The following is a 10,748-nucleotide window of genomic DNA, read 5'->3' as shown; positions in this document are numbered from 1 at the left end:
TCCTGGGCACCAGCATGATATGAATCAAGGTGGAACTTTGGAATAACAAACATATGACGAAATTTTGTTCAGCACACATAATGATAGTAGTCTTTCGTGAAAGGCTGCTGACAAAAGTGTCTACACAAACACAGCAAACCGATCATTCCTTAGAAACAGTCACAAACCATGAATGGTCCGGTCAACAGGGATGGAATTCTGTGAATGCCCTGGAGCCTGGTGAGAAGTGGCTCTCGGGATGAGTGGTTCTGGGAAAACCTCAGCACTGGAAGCAGTAAAGCATGACGGAAAAGGCTCAGTTGCCAGTATTTTGATGCTGCAGTGGACGATGTTGGATGTTATACACTTGACCATTCAGCCGACTTTGGTCAGAGTCCCTGTGGGCGACAGCCATATGGTTTCAAGGTGGAATTGCCAGACCAGAAACAGCAGCTAAAAATGAATATGGGACAGGGTTGCTGCTAGAAATAATGGGATCCTTAATATCTCAACTTATAAAAGTTGACTTTGGATCCTGAAACAGTGAATATTTGTAATCTCTGGCGTGTTTCAGTTTTCAGAAAAATGTCATCTATCTCTAATGTGGGATAGATGACGTTTTTCCTGGGCCTAACTGTAATATAGCCTGAGAGTATGCCTCAGATAGGAAATTTTCCAATAATGGATTGAGATTAAATTGAAGTCAGAATAAAGGTGGAGATAGAGTAGACAGAAGAAATCAAAGGGAATCCGGGGGAGGTCTTGTCAAAACTGAGAAAGATATGGAAAAGTGCTGAACTGGTATACGGGATAAGAAGTGAATAAATGGGAGACACAGGCATGGTTTTCCAGCACTTGAAGGGGGAAACTGTCTCTAAGAAATTCACTTGGTGCTCCACAGTCACACACCCACTGTAACACAGACAGGTCAGTACTGCTGCATAAGAAACTACTGGTGCTTCTGTGGGACATACTTTCATTGAGAATGTAAGTGGCGATTTTACATGAGAGGCTGAGCTGCTTGGTCTGAAAACAATTAAACTCAGATGTGCACAGTATCAGAGGCAGTTCTCCTACAACAGTCATTTTTATGACAGGAAAAGTCACCCTGCACGTGTGCAATATATTTCAGAGTATTTTGACAATTAACAGTGCTTTGTAGCATTGATTCAGAGGTGTTACAGAGAGCAACTTCTCCTACTTTCTCATGCAGAAGGCCAGAGCAAACATTTTTAGCTTGGCACTGTATTCTAGCAATTAAAATGCCTCCAGAAATGAGCAGCTAGTCTCAGTTGTTTTTCTCTTCCTATTATAGACAGCAGCTAGTCTTCCTGCTCCGTAGCCAGAAGTACTGCTTCTGCAAAGAGACACATTAATTAACCCCCTCTCTCTTTCACACGTAAACATGCACACACTCGCACATACCCACATTATTAATGCGAGTTCATCAGACAGTGTCATGGCCTTGTGTAATTTGAAATAATAGTATGAATATGTTATTTTATAATTAGGCCCACAAGACCTGAATCCGAGGAATAGCCTGCTCTAACCCTCAAGTGCTGAGGGAATTATTTTCTGCTATGAAAACCTAGTGTGGTTCAGTGTGCTAGTCACATGGGCTGCATTTCAACAAGGCAGTGACTATTGATCTAACCCATTTTACCAATTCCATTTTGACCCAAATACCCATTTTCTGTGCACTATATTTAATTTGTGCCTGAATTAATATCAACAGGAAACCATCGCCAAGATAGTTATTTAAATACATGTTTATGGTGTGGGACCAGCATCCTTCAAAATAGCCAGCTAATTTTTCCACAGTTACAGAGTTTTCATATAAACTGTTTACATTCAATTGGACCAGAAAGTTTGCTCTTATTGAACAACATAATACGTACCTTTTCATTTATAATTAATTGATAATTCAGCAGAATGACCTTGCACCTGTGGTTGGTTGCAAATATAATTTCCCCAGTTGAACTCAGCTGTGGGAGACTGAGATGGAGACTGAGGCCAATGAGGATGATGATGACAACAGTAATTTGTAAATTGTGTACCTGATGAGCTAACGGTGTAGCCTTGAGTCCTGCTGCATTGGTGGTTCCTCAGGGGCAACAGTTCCCCAGGATTAGTGAGTGGACTGAAGCAACCCTATTGCCCATTGGAGATCGCCATTGCCCGATATTCTACAAATTTGGACCTCATTAAGATCTTATTTTTCAAGGATTTTTATCTCATTATAATTAACCTTATTCTTAATTCTATTTACAAATGTTGATTTGCAATGAATTTCATGATTAGAACTTATCAAGGGTGAAAAATAGACAGGTTCTGAGGCCCAAAAGCTCTTGGGTGGTGTTGTCATACAGACTTGACTGCTGATAAAGTTAAAATGATGATAGAAGAATACTTATACAATGGGCTAATTGTCAGATTTATATGGTTCACAAGGTGTGCTCCATATTCAGGAACTTGTTCATGGTTAGAGGTACAGTTCCATAACCATCAGTTACAAGTAAGGCAGTCTTAACTTTGCTAGTGATGAGTATAGACGGTTAAATCCCCTTTTGACTCCCCCGATCAAACGTTTAATTTGTTTTGCATGTGTTGAGCCAATAAGGTAATTATCCAGTGGCGAGCTGTGCCCAGCTGAGCTCCTCCTGACGTGACAGGACATGATGTAGGAATTACATCTCCCTGCTGTCCTGGGAAAACTTGGTCATCTCTGAGGAGGAGGAGGTTGCTGGAGGGAAAGGGAAGTTTCCTCGATGCATCACACACTTTGGCGCATGAGCTCTGACCAGGATAAGTGACTCAAAACAAGGTTCCTGAGAGAAATATGTAAGTAAACAACTTCTTAATTGAGACAGATGACAGGGATATTAGTTTCCCTATTAAAGACTGTGTGATGAGGCTTTATGTGATGAGTTGTCTAGATGTAATTTTAATTTGTGTTTCTGGCAGTTAGCTAATGCTCTTATCTGGAGCATCACAACAATCTGAGCAAGTAATACTTGTCTTAAGAACAGAAATCAGCCAAGTTTTAATTCAGGAATGCTGACTGGCAACACTGGCAATGACCTACTGGAAAGAAAGAAGAAGTAAGGAAAGGGTAGTGAGGCAGGAGAAGCTTTTGGCTGCAGTGGAGGTGGTCATAAACAGTCTGAGGAGGTATCTAAAGCACTCTATTCTCCAGCTTCTAGTCTCCAGTCTCTTGGCCTTTGCATGTTGTCTTGGACCGCAGTTCTGTGCTCAAGGGCCCGGCTGTCAGGGCCTCGCTGGATAATGGTACATTTCTTTCACACAGCCTAGGGAGAGAGAGGCAGAGAGAGCAGAGAGAGCGCAGAAGCAGCTTATCTGGCTGCTAGCCATCCTCACCACCACCACCAGTGACCCTGATGAGGGATTTATATATTTATATATTTACACACACACCATTCTTCTCACCTCAGCTAGGGGTTTCATGTCGTTCCCCCTCGTCCCTGCAAGCCATGCAAAACTTTACAGGTTTATGGTCGAGGGGAAAGCGTGTCCTGCTGTGGAATGGTAGCAACACAGGGAGGTAAACAAACCCCGGGTACGTCGCTAGAGACCATGTGTGACAGGGCCTCTGTTGAGAAGCAGCCCGAGCTCCTACTTCGGGCTGGAATGATGTCATACATAAGGGAACAGCACCGTGTGGACGAGGCCACGTGGATGAATTCCGGCTATAGTTATTAATACACAAGAACGATAATCAGGAAAGGTGGAGTTTTTTTTCTGGGTCGTATTTTTAAACAATTACTCATAAAGCACTCATGTATGATTCTGCAGAGACCACCTGTCTCATCAGCCCAGGATGATATGTGTCTCTCACACAGCTAAGTTACAGTATTTAAGCCAAATGCTGTTATGTTGTGTTTAAGTTTCCACATTTAGACTGCAGAGAGTTGTGTGTTATCGTATGGGGCAAGAGAAGAGATACAGGCCTAGCATCAAATGTGTGTGTGGATTTGCCCCACCGGCAGGCTAAACACATAAAATTCAAGCCCTCTAGCTCAGCATTTGCTCAGTGTAGGGATGCTAATTCCCAAATACCAACATTTTTTTCTTAAATTACATTTTAACTACATTTTTGTGGAACCCAAACTAGTTACTAAATTGTCTACACTGAGTACACGGTCGTTGAAACCCAGTGGGCTACCATGGTGCTTTACAGTATGTCATTCTAAACCTGTCATTTAACACCACTGTTTACGTTATTACCCCAAATGAGGTCTTGTGATAACATAGTTTGCTGCTGATAATAAATCCCAGAGCTTTGCAGGAAATTCCTTTAGGCCTCTAAATTTTGTTTCTACTGTATACGCTAATTGGGCTCTCTTCAACTAAACAGTATCTAGTATTACAGTAGGGCCAGAAGCAGAATCGGGACTCTGCCTACAAAAGCATCTGACATCTCCATCTTGGAAGAGATCTCTTTCGTACTTTAAATCACATTAAATCAGATCTTTTTTCACCGTCTTTAGATAGTAAATAATTGATCTTTAATCTTAACCTCAACGGGGTTAAAATATAATTTTCTCTTATTTTGTAGCTGTTGCCCATGTAGCTGCAGCAGAGAGAGAAGGACCTCAAGGGGAAGTGGGAGGCCTGGGTCTGCTCAACAGCCAGCTGGCCTCCCCTGGAAAATACAAGATGCCTTCCTGTGCCAGAAATCTGCAGAGCAAGAGGGAGTAGTGAATGAAAAAAGAGAAAATGTTAGTGTAGATGCTGCCGGCCAAGAAAGAGAAGAAGAAGATGGTTCATATTCCTAAAACTCAGCAGTCTTCTGAAGAAGGGAAAGTACTGGCAAGAACGAACTGGAAGGGGGAAATGCAAGAAAGGAACTTGCATTTACCTCAACAGTAAGACGGTAAAGAACTTACAGTATGTAACTGACTTTACTGGTTACATTATTTAAAAACAGTGTACAGTAGATGAAGTATATAATATTAAAAGTTTTGTTTTCTTAGACTGCCATGAGATGGACATTAAGGTTTAGAAGGCATAGAGCTGCACTAATCATTGAAAAGTCCTTGATTTGACCATTTGGTGCAGCACATAGGAAGATTAAAAAACAAAAAACAAAAAACAGGATATAAGATGATAAAAACACAGGAAGTTCTCCCTTAATTACAGAATGTGGGATTTGTCACCAACTTTATCATTTCTACTGGTGGAAAGTCACCATGTACATTTACTCCTGTACTGTACAGTAAATTTGGAGGGACTTGTACACTACCAGAATTTTCAGTTTCATGCTAATGTGGCTGTTGTAATTCACCAGTAAACATTGGGCTTAACATAAAGGGGCTTGGAAGGCTCTGGCTAGATGTTCTCACAGGCTACCCCACATAAGAAATTCTCCCTGGGATACTTCTGGTGGTCCCTGTTGATGTAGCAGCATCTGCCCAGATCAGCTCATTCAAACCATTCAGCACATTAAGAATTCTACTGGTACAGCTTAAAGACTGGACCCCTGCAGAGAGGCAAACTGCATTTCTGCTGTGGGGCTTAGTTAGGATTGTTTTTGTCAAAATTATAGTTTTAATTATAGTTTCTTAAAATGTGAAAAGGAAGGTGTTACAGGCTGTCAGCAATAGGCCTCTAACTTTTTCAGTCAGAACTGATTTGGTAGTAATCAGTAAATTGGTTAGCCAGAACAGATTTGGTTGGAAAGTCAAAGGTTTAAGTTACATATAACTATTGTTACATCAACATTTAAACACTTATATATCCATGTGATGCAGGTTATTACTATTTGTTCAAATGTAGTCACTGAATTGTGAATGAAACAACAGTTACACATAACCTAAATGTTTAAAATGTTTCACTTTTCAACCATATTTCTTTCAGGTTTCACCCGGGTGTCTTTACATCTTTGGACCTGACAATCACCAAATCAGAGCTTACTGGGACACTTCTTACTATTAACATGAGCCACAAACCTTATGGATTATTATATTTGTACAATAATCAACACAATCACACAGGTTTGATAAAAAGATGATAAAAATCATTGATGAATTTGCACCCTTTTTTTTGGGGGGGGGGGGTCCTGTTAATCACATCGACGTACTAACAGCACAGACTCACAGTGTGGGGGCGACATCATGTGGCATAAATGTATAATTGCAGCCTGCTGCTGCCGGAAAATGGCGATTACGGCTTTTCAGCGTAGGACAATGTTTCCATCTCTGACTGTAGAAAGTTTTCACCATGTTACCGCGAGCTCTGGCGGTGACCAACTCGAAACGATCCGTAGTTTCTTATGTCTGTCAGTTCGACATCTGTTCCCCTACTGACTTTGTCTGAAAACGCCCGGCTGCAGGTAACTTGGAACTTCCTGCCGAACACCAGGTTTGCCCCGAGACTTGAACTCGAGTCACTGAGGTGAAAGTCCGGATTGCTGCTTTTAAACAACCACCTACCCCCCGAGTGAAAATATACAACTTAATCGTGTGTGTTGGCATACGGTGTTGACTTTGACTCATTAATTAAATGGAGTGACCAAAAAAAGATGGACACCACCGGCGTTTTTCAGTTCGATGTGACTGCCATACTTCTGTCGAACAGCAGGTGGCGGTATAATGCAGTGTTCTAGCTTTTTGACTGGGCCTGCAGCTAAACACCACACGAGACTCTGCAACAACACAGTATTTGCGTTTGGATGTGGGAGTTTGTCTGGAAGGCAGATACCGCAATATTGAACAATTTTTTGTTAACTGTTGCTTAACAGCTTTGTGTTGTCTTTCTTTACACTTCATGATCAGTTATATCCCAAAGTGCTCCATATTAATATAAAAGAGATGAGAATTCCTAGTGTTTTGTCACCCCTAAACGTGTCATCTACTACCTTTTGTTAATTTATGTTATTACTGCCATTTGATAAGAGGATGGTCGACCTCGTTTTGGAGCCAAACTCTGTAAACACCCAACACATCGTTTCGCTCCCTGCTGCGTCCCTTGTGCTCCTTTGCATGAAAAATTAATTTATATGTTCTCCTTCCTATTTTAAGTGCTTAAACCCGCAAATTAACACCTGACCTGCACTCTCCAGCTTGCCCGCACTCATGCAAAGTGGAAACCTGTGGCAATGACTGCACACTTTTTGCAAGAGTGCGTCACCCGCTGTGTGAGATGAGTGACAGCACATGCAGAGTGCTGTCAGTAGCATTTGCAAGTCAATGCTCAGATTTAACCGCCTCACTCTCCACTCAGTGCGGATCGGCAGCCTGAATTCAAAATCACCCCTTGAAAAGATGGTCTTTTTTTCACTTGGCCCTTTTAAAGAAGCTGCAGAGTATGAGAATATGAACCATAGCTTTGACCTTGTCTAGGAATTCCACTGGCACATGTGAAGTTGTCTTTTTGCAACAAGACACCATGAAGCAACTCTGTTTTCTAAAAAGTCTTCTTGCTTCATCATTACCTATGTGAACATACAGTGCAATTATGAGTTTCATTGCCAAATTTTGCAACATAGTACATTCACAGATATTTGGAAAGTCAAAATGAGATCTTGTTGCACGTCACTGCAGAGAGATACAAATCACTCCATTGTTCTGTACTAGAAAAGAAAAAGAAATCCAGTGAAAAGAAAAGGGATACATCCCCACTTCCTCGGGTTACAACAGGTTATGATGAAAACAGTGTCCTATTTACAAAAAAGAAATAACTATTTAGCAAATATCATAGCAGTGGGTTATTCACAGTATTGATCTCTACAGTGTTTTGTTATGTGGGCCCAAGACTGGAGACTTTTGAGTGGGGAAACAATGTACCAGTACAGCACTGGAATTCCTGAGTTCCCAGATACACAAGCCTGCGGGTGTAAATGTGTCAGCGTCTGTTTTATGTGTGCATACGTGTGCGTATGTGTGTCATGAGGGTATTTATTTGTATCTGCCTGCAAGCAGGCAAGGAGGTGTGTGTGTGTGTGTGTGTGTGTGTGTGTGTGTGTGTGTGTGTGTGTGTGTGTGTGTGTGTGTGTGTGTGTGTGTGTACGCATGTGAGCATAGCTGCTGCTGATGTGGGTCATTACCTCCTCTTTCCCGCAGGGGCCATGCAGCAGGAGAGGACAGAAGGGGAGGGGATGGATGGAGAGTTGGTGGGGGGGGGGGCAGGAAGAGGGAGGGGTTGACATTGTGTGTGTGTGTGTGTGTGTGTGTGTGTGTGTGTGTGTGTGTGTGTCTGGATGTATGTGTGTTGATGGTGGTGTCCCAGAGGAGTAGAGACCAATAAATCACTGTGCCGTCTCTGTGCTGACACCCAGCTTGTCTGATGAGGGACAGGGAAAGGGTGGGGGCAAAGTGAGGCAGCCGTGAGTGGATGGGGGGGGGGCACACCACCATGACAACACTGTGGCCTTGTCGTCATGTCACTCAAGCCCACGCTGGGCATGAGCCATTCCCAACGCCATCCTGAAGCCACTGGGGAAATTGAGGAGAGGTTGGTGGGGCTGATAAGGGTGAGGAGTAAATAGCGCTACCACAAAACCAAAAGTTTATGACCCCAACCAAAGCACCTTCCTCCAGTATCTTCCTTTTCCCCAAGGGGCTCTTACTGCTGCTGCTGTGTCGAACCAAGTTGAACTAAAGAAAAATATCCATCCAGTCCAATCTTTTAACGCACCTTCATGGTTAGAGGTGATTGATTTGCATTCCGGGGATTATTTTGAAAAGAAATGCTGAGAGTTTTTAGAAAGTCAGTTTGACTCCTAAGATCAGTCAGCAATTTTCTTCATTTCCCAGAACTCCCAATATTTTCAAGGAAAAGGGATTTAACTTGTTGCACTCAGATGCATGTAAGACTACTGTGCATTGTGAGAATGATAGAGAATAAAGTAGGAATTGTGGAACTTGGGCTTTTCCATGTCAGGAAAAAACATGTAGTTACAGCACATAAATGCAACATGTCCAGGGGCTCCAGTTCATTCTGGTCTGTAGAGGCTATACTGCTATTGGAGAAACTGGTTTCCCTGCTGTGTCTACTGTGGATACCTACCGGAATGACTGTTGCAAAATTGTGGGTCTGCAAGGAAAGCCTTCTTCTTTTATTCTGAAGGACGGTCACAAAAACCTGATGTTTGCCACTTAAGTTTTACGTGGCTGAAAGTTTTTTTACTATCAAATTGTATTCTAAGAGTAGCTCTAGCGCTCTGAAGAGATGTTAGTTCAAGTTGACCGAACAACAAGGAGGGGCAAAGAAACGCATGGTACTTCAGCAATACTGATGTTGTTTAAGTGGACTTTTTGTTCGAGCTTGAATTTTAGAGAGCTTCTGTCTCTCAGTTTTTTTTTCAGTGGGTTTTAAATGTGCAATCCCACAACTGCCGGGGTCTAGGGAGAACGCACCAGACAGGTGAAGCTTATTGATCCAAGCAAAACATTATAGTAACTGCTCTCATCATGCTGCCTTCCAGTAAAGAAAAGAAAGTATGAGACACAATGGTTCATCGTCTCGACAGGATGTCTCCCCAGCAGACCTTATCCAATGTTATTGGGGCATCACTTAGTGCTAATATCACACTCACAGTTTGACACTGATATTGCTGCTGGCAACCACAAAGGAATTAAGTGGCCTCTGAAGTTTTGTGGGAAGCGAAGTTGTTTTCATCACTTCATTCAAAACCACTCCCTCCTAATGTTTTGCTGCTTGGTGATAATTTGCCCACTGTATGGATAACTGGTGTCTTGGCTTTCACCGCTGCTCTCTTTCCTTGCCTTAAATTGAGATTAGAAAGGGCTGCTGCTGCTCGCTCAGGCACTCTCTGCTGTTTTGCCCTTTGAGACAGGTGTGTGTAGGTGAGCATGAGTTTACTTACACTCAGTATACTTGCATTTGACAGAATTATCTCTTTATAGCCTCACACAACTGAGCTAAAACCAAAGGCTCCCGTAGCATAACGATCATTGTGTCCTCTCCCATTGTGGGGCCACCTTGATGTCCCGTTGCTCTGTGCCACTGTGGAAGAGAGAAGGGCACTGGAGCTCAGCCAACACACACACACAAACACACACACACACACACACACACACACACACACACACACACACACACACACACACACACACACACACACACACACACACACACACACACACACACACACACACACACACCTAGTGCACTCCTTCATCTGACCTGCCAATAGCAATAATATGTGACCTTCACTTATCATTTTCTATCATCTATATTATTATTCCTCCCCTCAGCACAACGCAATGCAGCCTCATACATCCTGTGCAACCCCCAAACGCCTAACCCCCCCCAGACACACACACACACACACACACACACACACACACACACACACACACACACACACACACACACCACAACATGAAACATCTCCCTGTGCAGCAGCAGACTGCAAAGCACTGCATTCCTCATGACTTTTTTTTTTCTAATAAATGTGATCCCAGAATCCAAGAGGGAGACCAGTGCTGTGCATTAAAATTCATGGGGGGGGGGGCAATAAAATTTTTCTTTCTGTCTCCCTTCCCCTCTTTCTCTCCTTCCCTCTCCCCTCTCCCCACTTGTTCCCCTCACCCTTCTCTCTTTTTCATTCCCTCACTTGTCTGCTCAACGCGCACACACGTGCACAAGCCACAGACACATACACACACTTTTTTTTTCATCACCCATGTGCACTCTCCCTCTCTTTCAATCTCTAACCCTCCTACTGGCTCCTCTTTCTCAGCATCCCCCCTGCTGTCCTTCATCCTTTATTCTCTTCCTCCTCC

The 10,748-nt window shown here is 42.9% G+C and overlaps 1 long non-coding RNA gene across 1 annotated transcript; it reads left to right on the top strand.

Annotated features, from left to right (window-relative positions):
• Positions 1 to 2,199: 2,199 nt before the first annotated feature.
• LOC120790891 lies at positions 2,200 to 5,975 on the top strand. Its single transcript, XR_005707585.1, has 3 exons — positions 2,200 to 2,820; positions 4,556 to 4,873; positions 5,857 to 5,975. It is a non-coding gene; the product is annotated as an uncharacterized LOC120790891 (long non-coding RNA).
• Positions 5,976 to 10,748: the final 4,773 nt, after the last annotated feature.

This window comes from Xiphias gladius, chromosome 6 (genome assembly GCF_016859285.1).
Source record: "Xiphias gladius isolate SHS-SW01 ecotype Sanya breed wild chromosome 6, ASM1685928v1, whole genome shotgun sequence".
NCBI lineage: Eukaryota > Metazoa > Chordata > Actinopteri > Istiophoriformes > Xiphiidae > Xiphias > Xiphias gladius.
The sequence above is the reverse complement of the archived record's forward strand: the minus strand, read 5'-3'. Positions and strand labels throughout refer to the sequence as shown.